Source organism: Mobula birostris, chromosome 7, assembly GCF_030028105.1.
Source record: "Mobula birostris isolate sMobBir1 chromosome 7, sMobBir1.hap1, whole genome shotgun sequence".
Classification (NCBI taxonomy): Eukaryota; Metazoa; Chordata; class Chondrichthyes; order Myliobatiformes; family Myliobatidae; genus Mobula; species Mobula birostris.
This window is the reverse complement of record NC_092376.1, coordinates 176,139,222-176,154,522: the sequence shown is the minus strand read 5'-3', so window position 1 is coordinate 176,154,522 and position 15,301 is coordinate 176,139,222. Positions and strand designations below refer to the sequence as shown.

The following is a 15,301-nucleotide window of genomic DNA, read 5'->3' as shown; positions in this document are numbered from 1 at the left end:
CATTCCAGCTCTGTATAACCACAAGTTTCCCTGACTCCAATCTGCCTTGAAACCTGATCAGGAGACAGCGAGAGTTTAACATCACTGGGAGCACTGGAGAGGGGAAAGGACAAGAGCAGAGCAATGCGGGAGTGATGCCGACAGGGTGTGAGAACACTCCTTGGAAAGAGAGTGGGAGTAAGCTGCGGGCACCATTGCAGATAGGATGATATAGGGTGGGGAGGATGAGCAACTGACCACATTACGGACAATAGTGTGGGGCAATACTCGAAGATCCAGCACCGCACAATGGGCTGAACAGCCTCATTCTGGGTCTGGAATTCTAATTTCTTCACAGCAACTTACTGAGCACGTCACACATGACCTCAATCAAAAGGTATTTGGACACAATCTCTCCACTAATCTGCTTTGCAATAAATCACATCACATTTTAATGACTGAACTGTTCTAATAATTGAGCAAACTAGGGCTTTTCTCTTTGGAACAAAGGAGGGTGAGAAGAGACTTGATAGAGAAGTACAAGATGCTAAGAGGTATAGTTCAAGTGGACAACAAAAGACTTTTTCCCAGGATGGCAGTGGCTAATACCAGGGGGCATAATTTTAATGTGTTTGGAGGGAAGTGTCAGGGGAATGTCAGAGGTAGAATTGTTTACACTGAGAATAGTGGGTGTGTGGAACGTGCTGCCGGGGCGGTGGTGGAGGCAGATACAATAGAAACATTTAGAACACTCTTAGATAGGCACATGGATGAAAGGAAAATGGAGCATTACGTGGGAGGGAAGGGTTAGATTGATCTTAGAGTTAGTTATAAGGCTGGCACAACATAGTGGGCCGAAGGGTTGGTACTGTGCTGCACTATTCTATGTTGTTTGCAAGTTTCTAATTCTCTGTGCTTTCTGCTCGCTGACTTACATAGGTAACCGTTCATTGCTCATTGACAGCTAACAGTGCTGGTCTCTCCAGTAACCTGCCCTGTCCTCTTGTTACCTGGATCTTGCTCATAACTCCGCTGTCCCGCTCCAAATTGCACCCAGTACTGTTTACAAACTGCACCCAATTCACTGGTATCCACATCGGCAACAACCTGGCTCTTTGAAAGTTTGTCATTCTTGTCCTTCCATGAAATCATAAGGCAAAGGAGCAGAATGAGGCCATCCAGCCCATTGGGTCTGCTCCTCCATTCCACCACGGCTGATTTATGCTCCCTCTTCGTGGGCATGCTGTACTCTGTGTCCTATGTTCCACGTTCTACATTCTGTGTCCTACGTACCACACGCTGCGTCCTGCGGTCTGTGTTTTAACATCCCTGTGAAATGAGGGTTAGAATAGCCAGAGGGGATTAATAATAATAATAAACTTAATGGATATTGCCACTCCAACCACATATAACTTACCAAAATCAATAAGTGAAAAACACCAGAAATATGCTGAACTAAAAGAGGAAATTGAAAGACTTCGGAACATGAAGAGGGTATACACTGTCCCAATAGTAATATCTACAGCTGGTACCATCCCAAAGTCACTACACAATAGCATTAAACAACTAGACCAACCAGCAATATTTGTGTAAATCTCCAGAAAGCCACAATACTAAACACCACTAGAGTAGTCTGAAATTCCCTATAGCAATGGACCAATGGATGTGCTTGGCTATGCAATATCTCAGGTTTTGTGCTGGCGCGTGTGTCCTTGAGCAAGGCACTTAACCACACATTGCTCTGCGACGACACCGGTGCCAAGCTGTATGGGTCCTAATGCCCTTCCCTTGGACAACATCGGTGGTGTGGAGAGGGGAGACCTGCACCATGGGCAACTGCTGGTCTTCCATACAACCTTGCCCAGGCCTGCGCCCTGGAAACCTTCCAAGGCGCAAATCCATGGTCTCATGAGATTAATGGATGCCTATATCTCAGGTTTAACCAGCATGAGCTGAAAAAAATATAATAATAATAGTAACTTCAGAGAGCTTTTTTCATGCAAATGAGGTAGTTCAAAGAGCAAACATGAAAATAAAAATCAGAAAGATGTTCATTAAAATCCAAGTTAAATAAATAAGTTTTGAGCTGGCCTTTGAAGTTAAGAACTGAATCTGCATCCCTTTTAGATATTGCAATCCACACTTTAGGAGTGTAGTTCAGAAAAGCTGAGCTGACCATCATCTTTTGAGGGAGAGTGTTTAAATTTAAGAGACTGGCAGAAGAATTCTGGAGAGCTTCAGCAGGATTACAAAACAAAAAATGATTCTGTGATGTGCCCCAGTTCCAGACTATTAAAAACAAGTAAGAGAACTTTAAAATCAATTGTAAAAGATACAAGAAGCCAATTATTTTTTGTGGAAGGTTGTTTAGGTTTAAGAGATATTTATAAGATATCTCCGCACCACCTTCTCGAGGCATCTGGGCATGGTTAATAAACACGGGCATTGGCAGACATGCCTAAATTGCAACTCCAAATTAAGTACAGAATATAACTTGCCTCTGCCTGTTATCCTTTGTTCTGATGGGAAGACTCAGACTGGATCTGCAAGAATTAGTTTAATGCGCTCAGGAGGGATGGGCGCAGTTCTTGAAGATTGAACCTTTCGCAATCCCGTTCTGCCAGAAGCATCTACTGGATGAACCACATCTTGAGATTCCCTGCTGCCACAGACGGCAGTCTCCAGACACTTTGACTCGCTCTGTGTGAGATGGTGAAACTGCCGAGATTAAAGGCTACAGTGGAGAGGTTTTAAATGACTATGTATTGCAATGTAGGTCCCTTAGCCAGGGGAGCTAGCGGAGATACACTCCCACTGCCTATTAAATGCTCCCAATGGCGTGTGTCTCAACTAGCCTCTGACGACCAAGTGCAGCTCCTCGCCTTCATATCGCACTGCCCTGGCATGTTCACTGGTTTGCGTATCTCGTAGACAGCAGGGAAGCAATGTCCATGTTCATTGTCGACCCCAACCAATGGAGGGCCTTCTGATAGGTGGAGACAACATCCCTGTGGTAGTCAGGAGCCGAACTGAAGAAGTAATTGTGTTTCTAACCAAGCTGTTCCAGTTCAGTTACAACATCTGTATCTACCAGATATGTGGCCAAGGTAATTCCTGATCAAAAATAAGCAGAATAAAATCAAACTGACTACAGGTTATCATGGAAGACATCCCAACTGGATGCATCGCAGTGGAATGACATCAATGATAGTCCTGCCTCGTCCAACCCTATAGACACCTCGCCAAGAAGGCTCACCTACTCTGCTTCCTCGGGAGGCTAAAGAAATCTGGTATGTCCTCCTCGACCCTCACCAATTTGTATTGATGCACCATAGAGAGCATCCTATCCAGAGATACCATGGCTTGATTTGGCAACTGCTTTTCCTGTGACTGCAAGGAACTGCAGAGAGTTGTGGACACAGCTCAGCACATCACGGAAACCAGTCTCCCCTCCATGGACTCTGTCTACACTTCTCAGTGCCTCAGTAAAGCAGCCAGCAGAATCAAAGACCCCACCCTCCCCAGACATTCTCCCTTCCCCTCTCTCCCATCGGGCAGAAGCTACAAAAGCCTGAAAGCACATCCCACCAGGCCCAAGGACAGCTTCTACCCCACTGTTATCAGACTATTGAATAGTTCCCTAGTACAACAAGATAGGCTCTTGACCTCACAATCTACCTTGTTATGACCTTATTGTCTGCCTGCTCTGCACTTTGTCTGTAACTGTAACACTTTATTCTGCATTCTGTTATTGTTTTCCCTTGTTCTACCTCAATGCATTGTGTAATGATCTGATCTGTATGGATGACGTACAAACAAAGAACATCGGTACATGTGATATTAATAAACTAATTGACCAGTTTACTCTCCAAGCTGACATTGAATCCTGTTTTGTGCACGGTTAGGGGTCTATACATTCTCAGAATTCTGATCCTAGTCTGTGCTCTCTCCCCACTGCACTTTCTCTGTCTGTAACACTTTCATCTGCACTCCTGTTGCGGTTTTACCTTGTTCTTCCGGGGTGGAGATACGTCTCTACCAAAGGAGGTGTAAAGCATGCCTTTCCTCCCCTAGCCTGCAGGTCACCCTTGGGGTGTAACACCTGCTTAGCACCCCCCCCGAATCCCCCCCCCCCATTCAACACCACGTGAAGCCATGGGAGCAGGTGGTGGATGGTCGTATGAGCAGCTGGTGCAGATCACAAGCCTTGGTTATGCGACCACTGGCGCCAGGCAGACAATCTCTGAAGAGTATTGATAATGGTTTGTAAAGACACTGCCCAGAAGTAGGCAGTAGCAAACCACTTCTGTAGAAAAATTTGCCAAGAACAATGATGGTCAAGGCCCTGATCGCCCATGTCATATAACACAGCAGATAATGAACAAACCTCAGTACATTGTGGTAACAAAATGGTACTAATCAAAACATTCTTTTTCCTTAGTATATGTAACAATAATAAACAAATTTAACAATTTACCAATGAGTTTAATGCCATTGAAGGGAGCACACTCCAGTGTACAGTAGTTAATGGAGGTCAATCATCCCAACCACAGGACATCACTGACAGACTGCCTCAGGGCAGAGTTCAGCCCCTGACCACCTTCGGCCTCTTGGTCAGTGCCCTTCCTTCCACGCAAGGCCAGAGGTGGGACATTGGCTGATGTCCAGGCTCCTGCATCTCCTCCCCGAAAAGGAGTAACAAGAAGAGGGCACAGCCCAGGTGGTGTGGATCCTTAATAATGGATGCCCCCTCCAGGAGGCATTGAAGATGTCCTCGATGGAGGAGATGGAGTTGCCTGTTTGTCAAAGTCTCCATACCAGCCTGTGATCCAACCAGTCAGAATGCTCTCCATCTTTTGAAAATGTTTACAGCAGTGGTGCTAGACCAAAAGGTAAGAGGGCTTAAAGGTCTTAGTTGTCAACATCACCAATAGCCTGCCCTGGCCCGACTACATAGATATCATGACCAGGAAATCTCACTAGGACCTCACGAGGCTGAAGAGATTTGACGTGTCGCCATCGACCCTTACAATTTTTACTGATGCAGCATAGAAAGCATTTGATCTGGATGTATCGAGAGTGGCATGATAGTGCGGCGGTTCATGGATCATTCAGAAATCTGGTGGCTGAGGAGAAGAAGCTGTCCCTGAATTATTGAGTGTTGGTCTTCAGGCTCTCTGATGGTAGCAATGAGACAAGGGCATGGCCCAGGCGATGGGGACCTTAAGTGATCGAAACGTGGATTCGATCAGACCATTGAAACAGAATTGCTGAGCCCTAACTAAAAGCCTTTTCTTACTTAAGCCTATCACCCACACTGGGGTGTCAACCACCGACAGCAGCTTGCCAGAGTCCTCTGTGTTAGGCTAGTCTTTGCAGTTGTAGCCCATCCAAGATCCTTCCTCTCTCGGGGATGGGGTCTTGGGAGCTTCTTGTAGCTCTGGGCCAGCCCTCCTCCTCTTGCAGCCGGGCTTGGGACCGTCCATGGCAGAGTTCAGAGCCCCTGGATTGCATTTGCTGCTGTCTGTTGAGTTTGCCCGTTCACTGTGTGGCCATTTGGGTTTCCACTGAGTTCTCTGGATTCCAAAGGCGTAAGTTGTGGGCATGGTACCGTGTGTTGGTTAGGTTAGGGTTAGTTAGTAAGTTGTGGGCATGGTACCGTGTGTTGGCCCCCCAGCACATCCTTGGTCTGTGTTGGTTATTGACACAACTGACGCATTTTGCTGTATGTTTCCATGTACGTGTGACAAATAAAGCTAAGCCTTGTCTTTTCAATTCCATTTGTGACCCTCAGCAGAAGCAGCCCAGGTCTGTGCCAGGCTTTGGATAGGTCTGCCCCCACTGCACAGGATCAGAAGGGCTGTAGTCTCAGCCACCTCCATCACAGCCAGAAGCCCCCCCAGCATCGAGGACATCTTCAAGCAGCAGTGCCTCAGGAAGGGGCGTGCATCCTGGAGGACCTTCACCATCCAGGACATGCCCCTTCTTGTTTTGTCAACAGGGAGGAGATACAGGAGTGTTGTAGAAAAAAAACATGGTGTACTCTTTTTTGTGCTGTTAATTTAGTCATTTATAATCATTTCATGTCCTTGCACTGCACCGTTGCTACAAAGCAACACATTTCATGACATCTGTCAGCAATAATAAACCTGATTCTGCGTCTGAGCTGATGGAGATTGTCGGGATATTATTACTGGATTAACATTGTCACGCATACTGAGATCTAGTGAAAAAGTTTTATTCCGCGTGCCGTCCTGATGGGGAGGTCTTAATTGTTCCCATTTGCTTGAACCACAATAACCTCCCTGTTCCTTTCTCCTCTGCCCCCCCCAGGACACAGACTTCTCCAGGAACTTTGATGTGTGTTGTCTGAAGTTCCAGCATCTGCAGAATTCCTCGTGTTTACACAGACTTCTCTTGTAAGGCTGAAATTTAACGTCCCTCCCTGGTTGCCCTGGTAAGCTATCTTCTAGAACCGAAGGCCAACCGGAATCCCCTGACAGAATCTGTTCCCATGTCCCCATTCCCTCTAATAGTCTTGTTCTTTGGTCGTATTAACCCAAGCCCACAGGACATGTCCTTTTCTCATTGTTACCGTCAGGGGGGAGGTACAGGAGCCTGAAGACCCACACTCAAAGTTTCTTTCTCTCCATCAGATTTCTGGTTGGACAATTAACCCATCAACACTACCTCGCTGCTTGTCTTTTGCACTATTTATTTATTTTGGAACTTATAGTAATATTTTATGTATTGCACTGCACTACTGCCACAAAATATATCTCATGACATATGTCAGTGATAATGAACCTGATTCTGATTCTGAAGTCAAGTCACCAAAGTGACAAGTATTCACCATCTCCACAGGGGACATAAAAGATTTCAGATGCTGGAATTATGAGCAAAAATCAGACTACTGGAAGACCTCAGCAGGTCGAGCAGGATCTAGGGAGGGAGAAGAAGTGATAGGAACAGCTGAGACCCTGCATCAGGACCTGAAACGTCCCAGTCCATCACGGGTAAAGCCCCCTCCGCCACTGAGCACATCTACATGGAGTGTTGTCACAGGAAAGCAGCATCCATCATCAAAGACACCTCACCACCCAGGCCATGCTCTCTTCTCACTGCTGCCATCAGGAAGAAGGTACAGGAGCCTCAGGACTCACATCGCCAGGTTTAGAAACAGTTATTATCCCTCAACCATCAGGCTCTTGAACCAAAGGGGATAATTTCACTCACCCCGACACTGAACTGTTCCCACAGCCTATGGACTCACTGTCAAGGACTCTTCATCTCATGTTCTTGATATTTATTGTGTATTTATTATTATTATTTCTTTTTTTCCTTTGTTTTTACACAGTTTGTTGTCCTTTGCACGTTGAGTCCTGGCATTTCCTGGTGGCGCCTTGTGAACTGCCTGTCAGCCCTTGTGTAGAATCTGTGATGCAAGGTATCGACCCAAACCCTCAACCATCCCTCTGCCCCAAGGACGTGAGGGCTTGTACAGCAATTCATATTAGACTCAGCTCTCCAGGAGAAAAGACAGATACCAATCACCTTATCTCTACCCCTCAGCAACTCATAATCATTAGAAGACTTGGTAGGCACGAGGGTGAGCAGGTGGGAGGGAGGATCAGGGCTGATATTGTTGCTTGTTGTGTTCTGCTGAACACTGTGGGCACGCTGTGTTGGCACCAGAATGTGTGGCGACACTTGTGGGCTGCCCCCAGCACACACTTGGGTTGTGTTGGTTCCTGACACAAATGACACATCTCACTGTTCTAATCACCCAGGACATGTTCTCCTGTCATTGCTACCATCAGGGAGGAGGTACAGGAGCTGAACACACACACTCAATGTTTCAGGAACAGCTTCTTCCCCTCTGCTATCAGATTTCTGAGTGGAAAATGAACCCATGAACACTTCCTCACTATTCTTTACCTTTATTTGCTCTCTGTTCACACTATTTAATTAATTTCCTTTATATATTTATTTCTCATTTTTAGTAATTTATAGTTTTATAATATATAATATATAACATCTAGTAACATATAGCTTTGAAATTATGTACTGCAATTTACTGCTGCCACAAAACAATAAATTTCATGATGTACACCAATACTGTTAAATCTGATTGGATTTGGATGTACACATGATAAAAAAAAATAAGTGTATCTGTGTTGTATTTAATTAGGAGTTGTTGGTTTAGTTAGTTGGGCTTTGTGGCAGAAAGGTCTTTCATATGCTGTACTGTTCTACATATGGAGACAAAGGGAGGTGAAAGGATTTCAGGATGGAAACCTGGCCCTAGGAATACTCTGATCTGCATCAGGATTTCAGGATGGAAATCTGCCTCGGGAACGCTGTGAGTTGGTCAGGATTTCAGGATGGAAATTTGCCTCGGGATCACTGTGATCTGGTCAGGGTTTCAGGATGGAAACCTGACTCAGGATCACTGTGATCTGGTCAGGATTTCAGGATGGAAACCTGCCTCGGGAACGCTGTGATCTGGTCAGGATTTCAGGATGGAAACCTGCCTCGGGAACGCTGTGAGCTGGTCAGGATTTCAGGATGGAAACTTGCCTCGGGATCACTGTGATCTGGTCAGGGTTTCAGGATGGAAACCTGACTCAGGATCACTGTGATCTGGTCAGGATTTCAGGATGGAAACCTGCCTCGGGAATGCTGTGATCTGGTCAGGATTTCAGGATGGAAACCTGCCTCGGGAACGCTGTGATCTGGTCAGGATTTCAGGATGGAAACCTGCCTCGGGAACGCTGTGAGCTGGTCAGGATTTCAGGGTGGAAACCTGCCTCGGGAACGTTGCGAATTCGCTCACGATTTCAGGATGGAAACCTGCCTCGGGAACGCTGTGAGCTGGGTTCCTCCAGCAGTTCACCTTATTTTGCTTCAGATTCCAGCATCTGCTTTTTTCTGCGTCTCTGAGGTTATAAAAATCTGACCCACGAGAGAGTCAGTATTACAAACTCTTGCCGGGCAAATAATCTTTTCCTTAATGTCAACAAGACAAAGGAGATAGTTATCGACTTCAGGAGAACTCACACCCCAATTGACATCAGCGGCACAGCAGTAGAACTGCAAGCAGTTTCAAACTCTGGGGGTGCTCATCTCGCACAACCTCTCATGGTCCCAGAACACATCCTACACAATCAAGAAAGGTCATTAATGCCTCCACTTTCTGAGGAGGCTGAAGAGAGCTGGACTATACATATCTATGCTCATGTTACTCTACAGATATGCAGCAGAGAGCATTGTAACAAGCTGCATCACTGCTAGGTACAGAAACTATGCTATGGCGGACAGGAAGGCTCGACAACGGGTGGTCAAAACTGCCCAAGCATCTCCGACACCAGTCTACCCACCATGGACATATATACAGAGAGGTGCCGGAAAGGGGCCAGTAACGTCATGAAGGATCCCACCCACCCTGCTCATGGACTGTTTGTCCCACTCCCATCAGGGAGGAGGCTACGTAGCATCCACACCAGGACCACCAGACTCAAAAACAGTGACTTTCCCCAAGCAGTAAGGCTGATCAACACCTCCACCCACTAACCCACCCCTCCACGCCCCCAACCACCACTGCTTTATCATTTCCTGTCAGTCACCTTATGTACAGACACTCCTGTGCCCACTCTTACTTTATGGACATGTAGTACAATTAATCTATGTATTTAAACTATCTAATGCATCTGTATTTGTTGTGTTGTTTTAGTTAATGCGCTTTTATTTTGTGTTTTTTGTGCTGTATCAGATCTGGAGAAGCAAATTTTTTGTTCTCCTTTACACTTGTGTATTGGAAATAACATTAAACAATCATGATAACAAGGCTGGGAGACCAAGTTTCTTTCTCGGAGGCAGCATGGAATAATCCTGGGATAGGTGAAACCAAATTTTGCTTCAAGCGACAGAGATGTCCCAAACCACACTTTGCAAACTTGGCTGAGTTCACACGGCAGATGTGACCCAACACGTCTGTACAGACACCCCTATGAATCAGTGAAATTTACCCTTGGCTTTGACTTACAGCCGAAAAGAGTTTTACGGAGTCAGAATGATCACTCAGATCTTTTCAGATAACAGAAAACAGATGGAAAATGAGTGATTTTTATCTCTCCTGCTTCCTCTTCCCATCTGTGGGTCAGTCTGTACCTGATCACAGAGCAGTGTGTAGACAGAGGTCAGACAGGAATGGAGGGAGAGGAGGAAGCAGTTTATTCTGGGGTTCAACAGGCAGGGAAGAAAGGAGACTGCAAATCCCGAGTTATAGAACATAGGACAGTACAGCACAGTACAGGCCCTTCAGCCCACAATGTTGTACTGACCTATATACATATTCTACGAACAATCTAACCCTTCCTCCTACACAGCCCATAACCCTCCATTTTCCTATCATCCCACTGCTTATCTAAGAGTTTCTTAAATGTCCTTAATGTATCTAATCTCCTTAATGTCCCAATGCATATATATTTTTTAAAAATATGAATAAACACAGAACACTACAGCACAGTACAGGCCCTTCAGCCCACAATGCTGTGCCAGCCTTTTAATCTCCAAGATTAATCTAACCCTTCACTCCCACATAGCCTTCCATTTTTCTATCATCCACCTGCCCATCTAAGAGTTTCTTATTTCCCACAATGTACCTGCCTCGACCACCACCCCTGGCAGTCTGTCTTACACATCCAAAACTCCCTGTGTGAAAATCCCTACCTCGGACATCCCCCCTATACTTTCCACCAATTACTTTACAATTATGCCTCCTCGTGTTATTTCCCGATTTCCTCTCACATCCAATCCTTTTCAAGTTCAAGTTTATCGTCATTCAACCGTACATATGTATGTGGCTAAACAAAACAATTCCTTCTGGACCAAGGTGCACTGCACAACACAGTACGTATAACCCACACACAACTCTACACATGTATACCACCAAATGAAACAATGTTCCTCTGGACTAGGGTACACAACACAGCATATTTGACTCACACACATAACACAAAGTAGTATTACCACAAGTAAATTAACAAATAATAAGGTGCATTTACCATACAAGTTAAAAAGTAAACAGTATAATGCTACTGGTGCTTCATACTTGATGAGACCTGGGTGGTGGCAGGGAGTTTATAGTCTCACAGCCTGGGTGAAGAAGCTGTTTCCCATCCTACAATCCTTCTCCTAATGCTACAGTACCTTCTGCCTGATGGTTGGGGGTCAAAGAGATTGTTGGACATATGGGAAGGATCATTGACAATGTTAAGTGCCCTCTGGACACAACTCTCTGGATAAATATCTCTGATAGGTGGAAGAGAGACCCTGAGGATCCCCTCAGGAGTCCTCATTATCCTTTGTCAGATGCCCAACAATTTCTGTACCCGTGATGCAGTTGGTCAGGACACTCCCAATGTGGCGGCTGTAAAAATTGGTTAGAAATGGAGGAGGGGGGCGCTTTTTAACCTACTCCAGGATCAATCTAACCCTCCCCCCTCCCCTCCCCTCCCCTCCCACATAGCCCTTCATTTTTCCTGTCATCCATGCACCTATCTAAGAGTCTCTTAAATGTCCGGAATGTATCTGCCTCAACCACCACCCCTGGTGTTTCAAAAACCTCCCTCTGACATCACCCCGCCCCACCACTTTCATCCAATATGTTTCAATAATATGCTCCACCCTTTCCCCTAAGCTCCAGCGAGAGCCACCAAACGTCCCTCATACGTTAGACCATAAGACCATAAGACAAAGCAGAAGTCAGCCATTCGGCCCAACGAGACTGCTCCACCATTTTATCATGAGCTGATCCATTCTCCCATTTAGTTCCACTCCCCCGCCTTCTCACCATATCCTTTGAAGCCCTGGCTGCTCAGGTACCTATCAATCTCTGCCTTAAATACACCCAATGACTTGGCCTCCACTGCTGCCCGTGGCAACAAATTCCATAGATTCACCACCCTCTGGCTAAAAAAATTTCTTCGCATTTCTGTTCCGAATGGGCGCCCTTCAATCCTTAAGTCATGCCCTGTCGTACTAGACTCCCCCATCATGGGAAACAACTTTGCCATATTCACTCTGTCCATGCCTTTCAACATTTGAAATGTTTCTATAAGGTCTCCCCTCAATTCTTCTAAACTCCAAGGAATACAGTCCAAGAGTGGAGAAACGTTCCTCATATGTTAACCCTCTCATTCCCAGAATCATTCTAGTGAATCTTCTTGGTACCCTCTCCAACGTCAGCACATCCTTTCTTAAATAAGGAGACCAAAACTGCCCACAGTACTCCAAGTGAGGTCTCACCAGCGCCTTATAGAGCCTCAACATCACATCCCTGCTCATATACTCTAGAAATGAATGCCAACATTGCATTCGCCTTCTTCACTACCGACTCAACCTGGAGGTTAACCTTAAGGGTATCCTGTACAAGGACTCCCAAGTCCTGTTGCATCTCAGAACTTTGAATTCTCTCCCCATTTAAATATTAGTCTGCCCATTTATTTCTTCTGCCAAAGTGCATAACCACACACTTTCCAACATTGTATTTCATTTGCCAATTCTTTGCCCATTCTCCCAATCGATCCAAGTCTCTCTACAGACTCTCCGTTTCCTCAGCACTACCGGCCCCTCCATCTATCTTTAACCCTTTTATTCCCGGGATCATTCTCGTGAACCTCGCCTGGACCCTGGTCGAACGGCAGAGAGGTCACTCAGTGGACAGAGGAGACAGGAGAGACAGAGAGGGTGGGTCTCCGGAGAAACGCAGAGACGCCGAGGAACTCAGCGGGTCAGGCAGTAACCGTGGAGGTACACGGACTCGCCGTCTGGTACGGAGGGGCCACTGCTCAGGATCAGAAAAAGCTTCAGAAAGTTGTAAACTCTGTCAGCTCCATCATGGGCAATCAAGGCGGTGCCTCAAAAAAATCCATCATTAAGGACCCCCATCACCCAGGACATGTCTTCCTCTTGATATTAAACCCGATTCTGATTATCTCCTCTGAGAAAGATTACCCGGTCTCCTTACCTCACCGACCTCCTTGCGCTAGACACCTCAACCCTCACCCCCATCCCACCCTCCCCCCTCCCCCGTCTCCTCGCCCATCTGTCCCTCTGTTTGTATCGTATCGTCTGCATATTCTGGCCCCGAACAGGTAAATAATTCTCGGGCGAGCCCCGCTCGCGGCTGCAAGGTATTTGAGGGGCAGCATGGGTGTGTCGGGCCGAAAGCCGCGATCGGACTCTTGTGTTGCTGACTATGTGGGCCTGACGAAGGGTCTCGGCACTGTTTATTCCCCCTCCAGGGATGCTGCCCGACCTGCCGAGTTCCCCCAGCAGTTTGCGCGTTCTGTGTCGAGCCGGGGCTCGCCCTGTCCTCGCCAGCGCGCCTCCCCCGCTGTTTCCAGCCCGGTTTCTGCCTGCGAACCCGCTCCGTACGCACCGCTGACATCCTACCTGGTCGGTTCCAAAGGGGCCGTGTAGCTCGGAGCCGAGACACAGAAAGTGAGTGAGTGGGTGAGAGAGAGAGACAGACAGCCAGACAGACAGACAGATGTGTGGCTTCTGTTAGCGGTAAGTCTGTCTCTCCCTCTTCGCTGCCACTTACACAGGCGGGGAGGAGAGTGCGGAGGGGAGGGAGGTGAATCTGAAACACTATTTCCTTTGTTGACCTAGTTAGCAGTCCAACTGGGGTTAAAAAAATCCAAACTAGTTACAGCTGCCGTAGGGTTGCTGACACCTCTCGCTCTCTCTGACTCTCTCGCTCTCTCTCTCCTTCTCTCTCTCCCTCTCCCCCTCCCTCTTTCTCTCTCTGTCTCTCTTGCCCCTCTCTCCTCTTTCTTTCTCTCTCTCGAAAATATCTTTCTTAGAGAGGAGAGCCAAAAAGAACTCAGAATTTTTAGATCCACATTCAAGATAGTTTAATGTAATTTCCAGTGCACAGGATGAAGGAGTTGAAATAATTGTTGCTCCAGATTTAATGGAGCACAAAAACACAATAAGATGAAGATTGCAATAATAATAGAAAAACACAATAAATATGAATACATGATATCTTATACACATAGATTGTATGTCCATAAAGTGACACTAGGTTCAGAAGGTGACTCTGACATGAAATGATAAAGTAGTGGAGGGCTGGGTTAGTGGGTGGAGGTGTTGGTCAGCCTTACTGCTGAGGGAAAGTCACTATTTTTGAGTCTGGTGGTCCTGGGGTGGCCCACCTGATTGGAGTGGGACAGACAGTCCATGATCATATCTTCTCTGCTGAATATGTCTTTGTTAGAGAAGAAAGCAAATGACCTCAGAGTTTTAAAATGTTTGGGTTACAAGGTTTGAAGAGCTCAAACCTTTACAGTGGTGAGAGGGGACGAGCGAGAACTTGTCTTGAAGTTAGTCATCGCTCTGTGTCTTGGCCAGGTTACCAGCTGGTAGCTGAAGGGTTTTAACTTTCGTTGGTTGCTCATGAGTGCCTTAACCTCTCTAGTGAGACCGTATCTCCCACACCAACAGTGGGATCAGCCCGTCTTTCCCCTTGGTTAGCTCATGGGGAAAATATCAAAATCGGAGAGAAAAGAGAGCCCACCCCAGGACTCCCTAAGAAGAGGTTTAGGAGGCTGCTGCCAGGACTATGGGGCCTGGGTTACAGGGAGAGCTTGTCCAGGCCCAGTCTTCATTCCTTGGAGTGTAGGAGATGGAGGGGAGAGGCCACCTTACAGAACTGTTAGAATTATGAGAGGCATAAGGTAAGAGTATTTTCCCCAGGGTAGGGAAGTCCAAAACTAGGGGGCATAGATGTAGGGTAAGAGGGAAAAGATCTAAAAGGGACCTGAGGGGCAACGTCTCCACCCAGAAGGTGGTGAGTTTACAGAACGAGCTGCCAGAGACAGTGGTTGAGAAGCACTTGGACAGGTACATGGAGGGGCAGGGCCTGGAGAAATCTAAAATGCTGAGGAGGCTTGATTTGTCACCTAAAACACTCACAAATTCCTACAGATGCTCAGCGGAGAGCATCCTCACTGGTTGCATCACTGTCTGATATGGGGGGTGTTACTCCACAGGATCGGAATAAGCTGCAGAGAGTTGTAAGGTCAGTCAGCTCCATCACGGGCACTAGCCTCCCCAGCATCCAGAACATCTTCAAGGAGCGGTGCCTCAAAACAGCAGCGTCAATCATTAAGGACCCCATCACCCAGGACATGCCCTCTTCTCATTGCCACCATCAGGGAGGAGGTACAGGAGCCTGAAGACACTCACTCAATGATTCAGGAACAGCTTCTTCCCCTCTACCATCCGATTTCTGAATGGGCATTGAACCCAT

General features: G+C 46.7%; 1 protein-coding gene across 6 annotated transcripts in view; it reads right to left on the bottom strand.

Annotated features, from left to right (window-relative positions):
• Positions 1–13,603, bottom strand: part of LOC140200596 (uncharacterized) — a 98,768-nt gene extending 85,165 nt beyond the window's left edge. For 5 of the 6 annotated variants that reach the window (XM_072264134.1, XM_072264139.1, XM_072264137.1 and 2 more), the window contains exon 1: positions 13,438–13,603. The gene's annotated coding sequence lies outside the window, so the exon portion shown is untranslated. The remainder of the gene's footprint in view (positions 1–13,437) is intronic. The other variant, XM_072264140.1, reaches the window with a different exon arrangement.
• Between the last annotated feature and the right edge of the window lie 1,698 nt (positions 13,604–15,301).